A 15,089-nucleotide genomic window follows, 5' to 3' on the forward strand; every position below is an offset into this window, starting at 1 on the left:
CACTAAAGCATGTCCACTACAGATACCAACACAGACCCCAAACCAACTATCACACAAGGACCAAGCCAAGAATACAAACACTGGAGTACAGGGTCACTCACCCATTGCACACAATGGCACACACAGATGCAATAATCATGCCTTTGCACCTCTACAGGACCCCTACAGGACCCCTACCCTGTCACCAGACAGGAGGTGCCAGACATATCCAGTCCCCCCACAGAAGAGAACCACAGCAGCTCTGCACAACTGGATCAAGATGACCAGCCCGGCCCACCAGGGACCTCGGGACAGTCGGTTCCCCTGATACTGGCACAAGCCACCACAGAGCTTCCCCCCTCAGGAAACACCAGCACAGCACCCACCCAGCGGGCCCATCCCTCTGTCCCTAGGACACGTCAATCAGCAATGTGTCCACCACTACAGGGAACCCAGGCAACCCCACTAACACAGGACGATCAGGGGCCTGGGGGCAGTGGCAGTGGGCACACAGTTTAAGGGACAGAGGCACAGGACAACAGGGTAGCTGGGAGGACTGCTGTGCGACAGGGGGAGGACAAGCCCTGGGAACCCACTCTCCACGAGGCACTCTCCAACATCATGGGAGCTTGCCATAATTCCCAGGAGATGATGGCAACGGTACTGGCCAAGTTTCAGGAGACCCAGCAGCTGCAGGAGGAAAACTACCTTGGGATCAGGGAGGACTTGAAGTCCATTAACAACACCCTGGTCACCATTGCAGGGGTGCTGCAAGACCTTGTCAACACCAGGAGGGACACAGTGGCACAACTAGGGGCCCCTGACACTAGCCTGGACGATGAACAGCCCTCCACCTCTGCCGGCGCTAGTGGACAGGAGGCACCGCCACAGGACCACGACCCCAGCACCCCACCCCCTGCAGATGGAGAACCACCCCGCAAACGGTCCCTGAGATCCAGGAACAAGACAGAGAACATTGCCAAGACCCCCGCCAGGAAATGAGACCCCCCTGAATGTCACCCTTCTGTCCCACTTTGTCACCCTGTCCATCCTTAAACTGCCATTGCTCCACTTCCTATGCCCCTTTGGACAATGCACCTGTGAAACAAATAGACTGGACTCTGCCATGGACATTTCTCCACCATCCCCCCAGCCCATTTTACAACCCCCTCCCCTCATTTGCACAGAAATAAAGACACTTCAATCACAAAACAATCTGGAGTCAGTCTGTGCTTTCACAAACGTGTAATTGCAATAAACATGTAATATAGCAATGTCAATTTACTTGTGCACATACCGATGTAACACAGCTGTAGGCCTGGAGGAAATATAGCAGAGGGCACAAAGTGGGACCCACATCTGTGAAATGGAGAGGCGAAGTGAAAAGTCAGGGTCCATACATATATGAGTGAAAAAGACAGACTTATGCTAGCTCCAGAAATTGTATGACATGTGGGAGGCAGTGACATTTTCTTACCTGTGTCTCACTGGAAGTATTGCATGATTATGTTGTTTCGGTTGTCGATATCCTCTTCTTCTGCCTCCTCTTCTTCACTGTCCACAGGCTCCACAGCTGCCACAAGACCACCAGCTGGCCCATCCTCCTGCAGAAAAGGCACCTGCTGTCGCAAAGCCAGGCTGTGCAGCATACAGCAGGCCACGATTATCTGGCACACCTTCTTTGATGAGTAGTAGAGGGAACCACCTGTCATATGGAGGCACCGGAATCTGGCCTTCAGGAGGCCAAAGGTTTGTTCGATCACCCTCTTAGTTCGCCCATGTGCCTCATTGTAGCGCTCCTCTGCCCTTGCCCCGGGATTCCTCACTGGGGTCAGTAGCCATGACAGGTTGGGGTAACCAGAGTCACCTGCAAATATTGAGGGACAAGTGTTAGACACACACTAAACCTTAGGGACAACCCCATACCCAGACACCTATTTACACTGTATTGGGTCCTTGGCCTCACCTATTAGCCACACACTGTGCCTCTGGAGTTGCCCCATCACATAAGGGATGCTGCTATGCCTCAAAATGTAAGTGTCATGCACTGAGCCAGGAAACTTGGCATTTACATTGGAGATGTACTGGTCTGCCAAACACACCATCTGCACATTCATTGAATGGTAGCTCTTCCGGTTTCTATACACCTGTTCACTCCTGCGGGGGGGGTACTAATGCCACATGTATCCCATCAATGGCACCAATGATGTTGGGGATGTGTCCCAGGGCATAGAAGTCACCTTTCACTGTTGGCAAATCCTCCACCTGATGGAACACGATGTAGCTGCGCATGTGTTTCAGCAAGGCAGACAACACTCTGGACAACACGTTAGAGAACATTGGCTGGGACATCACTGATGCAATGGCCACTGTTTTTGAAAGGATCCACTTGCCAGGAAATGGAGTAATGACAGGACCAGCACTAGAGGGGGTATCCCTGTGGGATGGCGGATAGCTGGTCTGGCTCCAACTGGGCACACAGTTCCTTGATTGTTGCATGATCAAGTCTGTATGTAACTATTATGTGTCTCTCTTCCATTGTCGACAGGTCCACCAGCGGTCTGTACACCGGAGGATGCCGCCATCTCATCACCTGCCCCAACAGATGTGCCCTATGGAGGAGAACAGCGAGCAGAGAGTCAACCAACACTGAGGTATCCCAAAATTTAATTTGCAAACATTTATTAATCCGCAATCTGCCTGTAACTGTGTGTATTCCAGGCCTCCATAGGAGTGACGCAGTTATTATTAATGCCATGTGGCCCCCTGAAATGGTGGCTGCCTGACCTGTAAGGTGGGACAAGGGGATATGAGGTAACTGCGCTGGCGTTGTACACCGTCGCGGTGGGCGGTCGAAGACCGCAGTGCAATTCTGCATTGGTTAACATTGGGCCCTATCGGTCCGAGGAGCCAATGACGATGTACGCCGGCGGTAACGGTACACACCGCCGCGGACTTGACCGCCATTTTCTGTCTGTTCACTCACTTGATACCTGACCTTCAACAGGAGAGGACCTACACTGCAAGTGCTGCTGTGACCTCAGTCTGGAAGCGACGATGGCTCATGTGTCTGGGGAAAGGGCCCCTGCCTTCACTTCGGAGGAGTTGGAGAAACTAGTGGATGGGGTCCTCCCCCAATACACGCAACTGTACGGTCCTACAGACAAACAGGTGAATACACTGTGAGCATGCTGCATGGGCAATGGTGTGGATGGAAGATACATGGGGGGATGGGGGGGCTGAGGCCTGCCTGTGCGGATGGGGAGTGTATGTGCGTCAGGACAAGGGTAGGAACGGGGGGCAAGGAGTATGACGGTCCGGACGGGTAAGTAATTTCCTTTCCCCCTGTACCATTCCTCTAGGTCAGCGCCCACCAGAAGAAGGGTATTTGGCGTGCCATCGCCAAGGACGTCCGGACCCTGGGGGTCCACCACAGACTGAGCACCCACTGCTGGAAAAGATGGGAGGACCTGTGCCGCTGGAGCAAGAAGACGGCGGAGGCCCAGCTGGGGATAGCCTCCCAACATGGGAGGGGTGCCCGTCGCACCATGACCCCCCTGATGTTCCGGATCCTGGCGGTGGCCTATCAGGAGTTGGATGGGCGCATGAGGGCATCACAGCAGCCACAAGGGGGTGAGTACACTCTCATTCAGCTGACTTTGCGCGCATTACGAGGTGTCTGGGCGGGGGAGGTGGCCAGTGGGTTCCCCTAGGCCAGGGCCATCTTGGTAGGCAAGGTCCCTTGTGAGGCAGGCTATGTGGCACCCCAACCCCACTAGTGGTTAGAGCCATCTACACCTAGTCAGGCTCCTGTGACTTCCAGGTGTGCAGCAATTGGGCTTAGGCCTCGTACCCCATGGGCATGTGATTAATCTAGGAACTATAAGTGCATGGCATAGTGCAGAGGGCTGCTCACTGTCTGTTGTGTCTGCCAACGGTAGTGGTGTTGCATGCACTGAACATGTCTTTCTTCTGTCCCCCCCCCCACCCATTTTTGTGGTCTCCCTGTTCTTGTGTGCAATAGCATCAGCAGGCGGAGGAGCATTGGCACCGGAGCAGGAGGGAGCTGCATCCCTCTTGGCCCTGGAGGGTGAGGTTACGGAGTCTGAAGCCACCAGTGGGACAGAGGGCGAGGGGAGCTCCACGGCGGGGACAGGAGCATACACCACTGACAGCGACTCCTCCTCTGATGGGAGCTCCCTTGCGGTGGCAGGCCCCTCTGTGCCCACCGTATCAACAGGTACAGCCGCCACCCCCTCTACCAGCACCGCCCTCCCAGCAGCCCCTCAGTGTGTGTCCCGTGCCCGCTCACCCAGGAGGGTGGGCATCTCCTTCGCCCCAGGCACCTCAGGACCTGCCCCAGTCAGCCTTGCTGCCCTCAGTGAGGAGGCTATTGACCTCCTGAGATCTCTCACTGTTGGGCAGTCTACCATTCTGAATGCCATCCAGGGTGTTGAGAGGCATTTGCAACAAACAAATGCATACCGGGAGGGCATTCATTCTGGCCAGGCAAACCAACAGAGAGCATTTCAGGCTCTGGCCTCAGCACTGATGGCAGCCATTGTCCCTGTGTCCAGCCTCCCCCCTCCAACCTCCTCCACCCAGACCCAATCCCCTGTACCTCAGCCTATCCCAAGCACACCATCAGACCTGCATGCACACACATCAACACACAAGCGTGGCTCAGGCAAACATAAGCACCACACATCCCACAGGCACTCACACAAGCACCATACCCATGCACACATACCAACATCCACTTCCTCCACTGTGTCCCCCTCCTCTACGTCTCCCTCCTCCCTCCAAGTCTTGTCTCCACTCACACCTGCATGCACTACATCCTCAGCCACTACCTCCATCACCAGCACGCCCATCACCACACACCGCTCACGTGCACTCACCACCCCCACTACCATTCACACATCCCCAGTGTCCTCTACCAGTGTGTCTGTGAGCCCTCCTCCCAAAGTACACAAACGCAGGCACACACCCACCCACCGAACAGCCATCCACCTCACAACAGCCTCCAGCCCATGCACCTTCACCCAAATTCAGCACACTTACACCTCCTACAACCACTACCTCTTCCTCCACTCCCAAACCCCCTCCATCTACCATCCCAGTGTGTCTAAAAAACTTTTCCTGTCAAACCTTGACCTCTTCCCTTCACCCCCCCCGCTGTCCTTCCCCTAGGGCCAGGCTTTCCAGGTCCCAGCCCAGCACCTCAGCCACCTCATCCCCAGGCAAAGTGGTACCAGCAACTGCGGGGTCATGGAGTGCGCCAACCATCAGGGCTGCCAGTGTGCCACGTAGCGAGGGCAAGGACATTCCGCCACCTGCCAAGGTGAAAAAGGTGCCCACATCCCGGAGGGAGAAGCCGAAAACACCAGCCACCAAGGGGTCAGCGAAAACGAAAGGGGATAGTGGCAAGACAACTGCGCCACCATCAAAGGTGGGGAAGGGCCAGAAGCTGAAGGGCAGGTCAGGAGAGGGCATGGTGGCACAGACTGAGGGACCAGTGTCACACCTTCTGTCCACGTCCACACCAACCTGTAAGGCGGCGAACACCGCCACCTGCACCGCCTCCGGCACGTCTACAGCCGCTGCGACAGTCCCCAGCCTCTTCCCCGGTCGGCAGCCGTCCCCTCAGCAGGTGCTGACACATGCCCCGCCGCCACAGACCCCGCCGCCAGCACCACCCACACAGACCCTACCACCACAGACCCCGCCGCCAGCACCACCACCACAGACCCCGCAGCCAGCACCACCACCACAGACACCGCCGCAAGCACCGCTAGCGGCCTGAGACGTCCTCGGACAGTGGCACCACCGCAGACATGTCTACCATCCCCAGTGGTCAGTCGTCTGTGGCTGGTGGTGAGTTCCAGGACCCTGGGCAGCTTCCATGAAGCATTACCGTCATCACTGTTGTCACCTGCAGGTGGAATGCGAAGCCGCAGCAGTGTGGGGTATGTCGCTGCTTCGATGGCGTATCATGCTATCTGTGCCTCGGCAATCTTGTGGCACACACACACCCAGGTGAGGGAATCGTACATGCCACACTGCGTGTGGAGCACTCTGGACACCAGGCCCCGTCCAGAACCAGTGGAGAATCACATCCACTACCTCAGTCCTTGGCAGGATGAAGCACTCTGGGCACAAAGCCCCCTCCAGAACCAGTGGAGAATCACATCCACTACCTCAGTCCTTGGCAGGATGAGGGACTCTGGGCACAAAACCCCCTCCAGAACCAGTGGAGAAAGGCATCCACTACCTCAATCCTTGGCAGGATGAAGCACTCTGGGCACAAAGCCCCTTCCAGAACCAGTGGAGAAAGGCATCCACTACCTCAGTCCTTGGCAGGATGAAGCACTCTGGGCACAAGGCCCCCTCCAGAACCAGTGGAGAAAGGCATCCACTACCTCAGTCCTTGGCAGGATGAAGCACTCTGGGCACAAAGCCCCCTCCAGAACCAGTGGAGAATCACATCCACTACCTCAGTCCTTGGCAGGATGAAACACTCTGGGCACAAAGCCCCCTCCAGAACCAGTGGAGAATCACATCCACTACCTCAGTCCTTGGCAGGATGAAGCACTCTGGGCACAAAGCCCCCTCCAGAACCAGTGGAGAAAGGCATCCACTTGAGAGACTGTGGCTTTGCAATCCCCAGGATAAAGCAGTGGGCAACCCACCCACTGGAGAGACTTGAGAGACTGTGGCTTTGCACTCCCCAGGATAAAGCAGTGGGCAAACCACCCACTGAAGAGACTTGAGAGACTGTGGCTTTGCACTTCCCAGGATATATCAATGGGCATGGAGCCCCCTCGTGCAGCAGTGGCGTCGTGCGTTCATCTGGCTGAGGTACCCTCCCCTCCCCCTGAGGTGCCTGTTTCATTTCGATCTGATGCCCCTCCAGTGTTCTCTCCTTTTCCAGTCAGGTATCTAGTGTGGGCTTCGCCCATGCATTTTGGGCCCAGTGGTCCAGTGACAATGATTGGTGCACTATCCGGACTTGTGTAGTTGGTGTACATAATTGCGTTTTCTGGATTTTGAACTTTGATAATGAGATTTCACATGATTACATTTGTTCAAATCAATTCCTTTTGTCCCTGCGTTCTTCCAGGGGGTGGGGGATGTATGTGTAAGGTTGCTGCATGTTTTTGTGTGCATGGTGTTGTGGGTGGGGGTGTTGCGTGTGTGTGTCACTCTCTTTTCCCTCCCCCCTCCCCTGTGTTGTAGATGCAGTACTCAAAGTGGTCGTCGCCGCCGTCGCTGGAGCTCCTGATAGAAGAGAAAGAAGACCAGCATCGGCAGTATCTGCAATTCGGGCTCCATGGCGTCCTGGTTCCTCATGGGGTGTGGAGAGGTGAGTGTTTCCCTTCTGTGTACTGTTTCCGCCGTGTTTTTGTTTGCGTTGAATCCGCCCTGGAAAAGGTGGCAGATAGGCATCTTGTGATAGTGTGGGCGGTACACTGTCTTCAGCCTGTCTGTTGGCGGTTACCGCCGCGCTGTTTGTTTGTACCGCCGTGGCGGTCGGAGTGTTTAAGTGGCTGTCTATGTTGGCAGTTTCCGCCACGGTCGTAATCCCATTTTTTTCCCCGCTGGCCTGTTTGCGGTATTACCGCCGCTTTAACACCGACCGCCAGGGTTGTAATGAGGGCCAAAATCTGTATTTTATGTAAATAGCTGAGTAGATTAGTAAAGTCAGCCATTACCTGCGCTATAATACAAATTAAATGTATGTGCGGGGGTGCTATGGAGAGATAAAGGGCACTTTTGCTGGGTGGTAGTGAGGGAATCTGAGGAGGAGGTCATGGGAGCACCAATAATGATTGTTGGACTGGGCGCTAAAGACTGTGACGATTAGTATGTGACAAGGTGAAGTGATAGTGTGTCTTTTTTTGAGTGTCTTGAAAGAACGGGCTGATTGAGGGAAGAAGCGAAGGTAAGGTGACCTCTACTGTTGCACATATCACACACACACACACACACACACATGCACATACCAGCAATTCTGTGACTGTCTACGTAGGATTGTGTTTTAGAGCGACAGTTTAGCCTGTAGCTTAGATGGCATCTCGTTGGATGAATGCTGCTCAAGCCCTCACTCAGGTTATAGAGGGCAGCTCTGATGTAGGATCAGAGACTGAGACAGCAGATACCGAGACAGCATCTGAGGCATAGGACAATGGCGCAGACTCTGGGAGTGATTTTTCAGTCGGATGAGTCCCATTCGATAACTCCTCTTCCATTGATTATGAGGGAGGAGATGAGGACACTCCTGTTATCCCTTCGCAAGCACAATCTGTGCAGCGGGACAATAGCGGGTTAGACCAACCCAGAGAGCAGGTACAAGCAAATAGAGAGTTCTCTCTTGGGAGGTCCCCAATTTAGTTCAGCCCCAAATTCCACCGCCCAAAGCGTATTGTGGAGACATCAAAATTATCTATCACAAAACAACCTGGTTTTGTAAGGCAGGCACCTGCGTTTTTAGTCCTGGGCTCGGCGGCCATATAGGGAAACCTACCAAACCCAGAAATTTCTGGAAACTAGACATCCGGGGGAGTCCACAGAGGTGTGACCTGTGTGAATTCCCCAATGTTTTCTTACCCAGAATAACCTGCAAAGGTGAAATGTTGAATAAAAACTCAATTTTTTCTTGCATTTCTGTCACACAAACTACAGGAATATGATGGGATCCACAAAATTCCTACCACCCAGTGTTTCCCCACCTGTCCTGATAAAAACGCTAGCCTACTTGAGTGCCTGTACCTAGTGCCTGCGTCAGGAATGGATCACCCCAGGGTCAACAGTTGCCCTCATGTAAGGACCAACATTGACCGTTGTGAGATCTTTTCCTGCCGTGGGCACCAGGCCTACCCACACAAGTGAGGTACCATTTTTATCCGGAGACTTGGGGGAATGCTGGGTGGAAGGAAATGTGTAGCTCCTCTCAGATTCCAGAACTTTCCACCACGGAAAAGGTGTTTTCTTGCCAAATTATGAGGTTTGCAAAGGATTCTGGGTAACAGAACCTGGTGAGAGCCTCACAAGTCCCCCCAATGTGAATTCCCCTAGATGTCTAGTTTAAAAATATTTATAGGTTTTCTAGGTTTCCCTAGGTGCCGGCTGAGCTAGAGGCCAAAGACCACAAAGCACTTTGCAAAAAACAGGTTAGTTTTCTTTGGGAAAACGTGATGTGTCCTTGTTGTGTTTTGGGGCATTTCCTGTCATGGGCAGTTGGCCTACCCATGCAAGGGAGGTACCATTTTTATCAGGAGACTTGGGGGAATGCTGGGTGGAAGGAAGTTTGTAACTCCTCTCAGATTCCAGAACTTTGCAGCACCGAAATCTGAGGGAAAAGTGTTTGCTAGGTTTCCCTAGGTGCCGGCTGAGCTAGAGGTCAAAATCCACAGCTAGGCACTTTCCAAGAAACATGTTAGGTTTCAATGTAAAAATTTGATGTGTCCATGTTGTATTTCCTGTCACGGGCACTAGGCCTACCCACGCAAGTGTTATTGCCCCTTGTCTTTCTCTACATTTTTTCCTTCCAAATGTAACACAATGTGTAAAAAAGACATCTATTTGAGAAATGCCCTGTAATTCACATGCTAGTATGGGCACCCCAGAATTCAGAGATGTGTAAATAACCACTGCTTCTCAACACTATCTTGTGCCCATTTTGGAAATACAAAGGTTTCCTTGATACCTATTTTTCACTCTTTAAATTTCACCAACTGGATTGCTGTACACCCGGTACACAATGAAAACCCATTGCAAGGTGCAGCTCCTTTATTGGCTCTAGGTACCTACGGTTCTTGATGAACCTACAAGCCCTATATATACCTATACCCGCAACCAGAAGAGTCCAGCAGACGTAATGGTATATTAGTTTTGAAAATATGACATCACAGGAAAAAGTTACAGAGTAGAACGTGGAGAAAAATGGCTGTTTTTTCCACCTCAATTTCATTTTTTTTTTATTTCAGCTGTTATTTTCTGTAGGAAAACCTTGTAGGATCTACACAAATGACCCCTTGCTGAATTCAGAATTTTGTCTACTTTTCAGAAATGTTTAGCTGTCCGGGATCCAGCATTGGTTTCACACCCATTTCTGTCACTAAGTGGAAGGAGGTTAAAAGCACAAAAAAATAGTACAAATGGGGTATGTCCCAATAAAATGCAAAAATTGTGTTGAAAAATGTGGTTTTCTGATTCGTCTGCTTGTTCCTGAAAGCTTAGAAGATGGTGATTTTAGCACCGCAAATTCTTTGTTGATGCCATTGTCAGGGAAAAAAAACACATGCTTTCTTCTGCAGCCCTTTTTCCCATTTTTCGGAAACAAAACAAGATTTTAGCTGTATTTTGGCTAATTTCTTGGTCTCTTCCAGGGGAACCCACAAACTCTGGGCACCTTTAGAATCCCTAGGATTTTGGAAAAAGAGGACGTACATTTGGAGTGGATAGCTTTTGTGGACAAAAAGTTATGAAAGCCTAAGCACGAACTAGCCCAAATAGCCAAAAAAGGGCTCAGCGTGGGGGGAGGGGGGAAATGCCCAGCAGCTGAGGGGTTAAAGGCAACAATCAACAGTTTACCTCTTACCACATATTACCGGGAATAACACTCCATGTGACCTTTCACTTACTTACTGGCCCTGCCAACACATTGTTGACTGGTAAAAAGCAGATATGATTTGTGGCATGAATTAACATTTAACAATAAGAAACATCGGTGAACACTTCGACTGTATTTAGCAAGTAATTATTGAACTGTCAAATCATACTGAAACAAGCATAAAACATATGCGTGCAAACCAAGCAAAGTTAAATGCAACATGCGTTTATAATCGTAAAAAACAATCAAATAAAACAAATACATAAAATGGAAAGGATAATTTTAAAGCACCAAAAAGCGGAAACTACATCAATTGTGGGATCATGCAGGGTTCAATTTTATCGCACCTCCCTTCCAACATCCGCTCACTTACCAAATTACTGTATGGAATGGGAACAAAGTTCTATATGTATGTGGACAACACACAGACTACTTTCTGTCTCTTTCCTCATTGCAATTCCAATTCTAATTGCAAATCCAAGCTACCGTTACATGACAGCTTGTTGGATGTTCGTGGTGGATGACAGTCAATTGTTTGAAATTAAAAGACAGACATAACTTAAGTACTGTTAACATCCGCCAAAGTCGAAATGAATAATCTGCACTGGCCTGAGCTACTTGGCCTGTCCCCCATAGGTGCTTCTGGCATGTGGAATCTTGGTGTATAATTTATTGATTCCAATACGGGTCAACAATATTACACCCTAAATACCAAACATTTTTTCCCTAAATACCAAACATTTTTTCACTTGAAAATCTCTTTGTAAAATTATATTGGTGCTTGAAAAGAAATGAGAAATTCCTATAATTAACGAATTTATCCAATTCCTGGAAAGATTACAGAAAAGCCCATTTGCTGGAGGCCTCTAAAAAAGTATCTCTCACATTCAAGTTATTCAAAAGGCAATATCTAAACTTTGCTTGTGGATTAAGGAAATTCAAATCCATTTCTCACAGAAAAGGATTACATTTAAAGCAACTGGAATCATGCAACAATCTATTTGAACAAGCCTGAATTTATTTAAAAAATCTTTTGGCATAAGCCAGCAAGACACATATACTGGTTGCCAGTTCCTTTCTTTTCGCACATTTCAGAAAAATACCAATCATAAGTTCTTTCGCTTCATGCACCCATCACAGAGCGTGTGCCATGCCAACAATGAGAACCTACCTACTTAAACACAGCTTCCTACTTCCTAATTAAGAAAAACAATATCTTTAAGATTTAATATTTCCCTCCAGTATGGTTATGCTTTATGTTTTTCACAAGCCTATCATGGCATGTACCTTAACCCAATGTGAGTAACGTTTTTTCGTTTATGATTAGTATTTTTCAATACCTCTGTGAATGACTGAAATAAAAAAAAGGAACAAAAGGCGTAATACATGTCTACATAGCAATATATCACTTCTGGGGTCAGAATGCATTGAGTGGTGGGCATCACCCAGATGAATTATACAAAATAAAGTATACAGTATGCGTGTATGAGGTACACTTTTTCATTTAGCAGGATATGGAGTATGTATAGTGCAGTTCTGTGCTGTGTCTTTTTACGTGACAGGTGTTGATAAATATAACAGTTGTAAGCATATGGAACATTGTAATAAAATGCTATTTACAAGAAATAAGCTTGCCAGTCAAAACATAAGATTCATTGCACACAAGACTGCTGCTAATACTTCAATTATCATTCAGCATCAAAATGACTTAAAACAGTTAAACAAGTATAGCAAGTATGTGTTTAGACAAATGTCTGTGAAAACAGAACACGTGAAGGGCCTGGGAGCTGGTAAACATTAGATTATGTTAAGCAAATTAAATGAACAAATTAAATATGCAGAAGAATGACATCCACAATTACATTCTTTGTTTAAAAACGAAAGCAAAGATACAGGGGTATACTTCATCATCAAGACCAAGCACATCCCTCTACACCAGAGATGACTAAACAAGAATAGTGGACAAAAAGTGAATTTCCAGTCAAGCAACAAAAAAAAACCATAGGGGGCCAGATCAGCCTAGCTGTCAGTTTTGTAGTCAGGGTGAAGGAAGTAATGTTTTGCAGAGTGCAGCTGTGGCGTAATAGGTTCACACCACTTAATCCACCCAGATTGTTCTCTTTTTGATCATCGGGTTTTTGGACTCCTACTGGGGGTGAATATCACTACTTGAGTTTCACCCACGGTAATCACGTGGTAATTGGACTGCCCGTGGTTACGTTCAGTGGCAGCCTTTTAAGGTAGGGCTGCTACAACACAGCTACAGTAAAGGGCACTGGGCTATTTACATGTGAACATTTGCACACCTGTGTGGCTGCACGTGTGAGACTACTGTAGTGCGCACCCCTGTAACTGCGCACACGTAGCCTGATGCAAAAGGGACTCTGCAGGGATAGATTTTGACCTGAGGTGGTCCTTACAATATTAGTGGGAACTCAAAGGGTTTACTGGATTATCTGCAGCATCACTGTATTATACAGAGGGGGGACTCAATGGCAATTTTTCTCCACTTAGGCCTACACAGTCCACCGAGTTTAAATTTGCAGGTCACAAGAACCTGTATGTACACCTTATGGGTTGTCCAGAATTGTCATATTTCTGTTACTCAGGTAACCCTGCTGGGCCAAGTTAATTACTCTGCTCACCAGAACGGGGAACAAATATATCCCCAGAGAAAAGTAGAAATAATCAGTGCTTCACTCAGCTCCTGAGGAGCAAGAGGAGACCTGAAAATCTGCATCTGGTAAATAGCTGTCTCACTGTACCAGGGTAGAGCCAGCCCAGGCACACTGAACTAAGGAGGAAGCCTAGACATTTGGAGCCAACAAAGGAAGGACTTCCCTTTAAAGTTTTGGTGGTCAAGTCCCTGATAATATGTCAGCTACGGGTGGAGCTGATGTGCTCAGAGGAGCTGTGCACAAAGACCACTTGGGTGTTTGGACAAAGTATCAGGAAAAAATACTGTGCTACAAAAATATTGTGTCAAGAATATTGGGAAATCAAAAATATCGTGGACAGGAATATCAAAGGTAAAAATGTTGCTTTCAGTAATATCACTTTCAAAATATCATATTTAATATAATTGGTAAGTGTTAATTACTATGTAATGTTTTGTAGTTTGATTGTATGTGTATTATTTATTTTATTTGTGGTTATGGTTGGATAATTCTTTTTACTTAGCAAAATGTTGAAATTTGTATTTTGAACTGAGGTAATGTATATAGTTACAGTTTTTTTAGTAGCAGGTTATTGGGCTTTTAGGGGATAAGGTGGGGAGATTTTCTAAAAACATAGGTTTTAAATTTAAAGATATGCAAATTAATAGTTTCAAATTTCAAAATGTATTTTATAATCAACATTTTTAATAATGTTTAATTTGATGTTAATTAAGATATAAATAAATGGTATTTTTCTTTAATAAAAATTTAATATAAATAATGAACATCATTTCCTTAATAAAGTAGTACATTTAGATTAATTTTAGGTCAAATGTAGAAATATTACATTATTTTTAGGAACTCAGAATAATTGTCTAAGATATATTTGTTTTAAATGAATTTTAATTTTAAGTTACATTTTTCAAATCATTTTAAAACATAAAATTAAAAAATATTACATGTATGATTGGTAACTTTGTATTATTAATTTTATTTAACTGTATTTCTTTATTTCAAGAGTGTTTATTGGGATTTTATACAATAGGAAAATTAAATAACAAATGAAAGTTGATATTTAATTGTATTTTTTAAAGTTTATGACTGGTGGTAAATATTTAACAAATAACAATATATGATTTTTCTTATACTAATTAAAATATAATTTAAAGTGTAAATATGCACATAATGGTTTGCAGTTTAGATTATTGTGTTTTAGATAATATTTTAGCTAATTTTATACCCAACAAAATACGCAAGAATTTGTAGTATTGATTATGTATGTCATATTTTTAGTTTGTAATGTGGTAAGTAAAATGTTTTATTTTGAAGCAGATATTGTAAATTTTAACTCTTTAGTGTCCAACGCCTCGCCCAAAATTACCTTAGGCTGGAGAGGGTGTAGTAAATGTCACCCCTTCAGTCTACAACACCTTTCCCAAGTTGGTTTAGATTGGAGTGGGAATAATAAATGTCACTCCTTTAGTGTTCAACACCTTCCCCAAATTTAGTATAATAAAGAGATGTCACACAGTTTTTTAATTTAAAAAAAAAAAAAAATCTATAGTTTTACATTATGAAATACACACTTCAAGTAAAAAATAAAAAAATATAAAGCCAAGTAAATAAAATATTTATTAGCTTTTAATTATAAAAACATGTAATATCACCACAAAACATCCCAGTTTCACAGATGACGAGTTAAGAGTCATGGTGGATGAAATTATAAGAGTAGAGCCACAAATATTTGAAGCCTAAGTCAGCAGACAACTATCGCTAGGAAAATGGAAAGTTGCAAAAGATAGTCAACAGAGTGAATTCTGTAGGTAGCTACCCGTGCA

General features: G+C 46.9%; 1 protein-coding gene across 1 annotated transcript in view; it reads right to left on the reverse strand.

The window, feature by feature from the left end:
• The window catches only part of MLXIPL (MLX interacting protein like), a 656,022-nt gene that overhangs the window by 383,166 nt on the left and 257,767 nt on the right, over nt 1-15,089 (reverse strand). The window lies entirely within an intron of this gene.

This window comes from Pleurodeles waltl, chromosome 3_2 (genome assembly GCF_031143425.1).
Source record: "Pleurodeles waltl isolate 20211129_DDA chromosome 3_2, aPleWal1.hap1.20221129, whole genome shotgun sequence".
Classification (NCBI taxonomy): Eukaryota; Metazoa; Chordata; class Amphibia; order Caudata; family Salamandridae; genus Pleurodeles; species Pleurodeles waltl.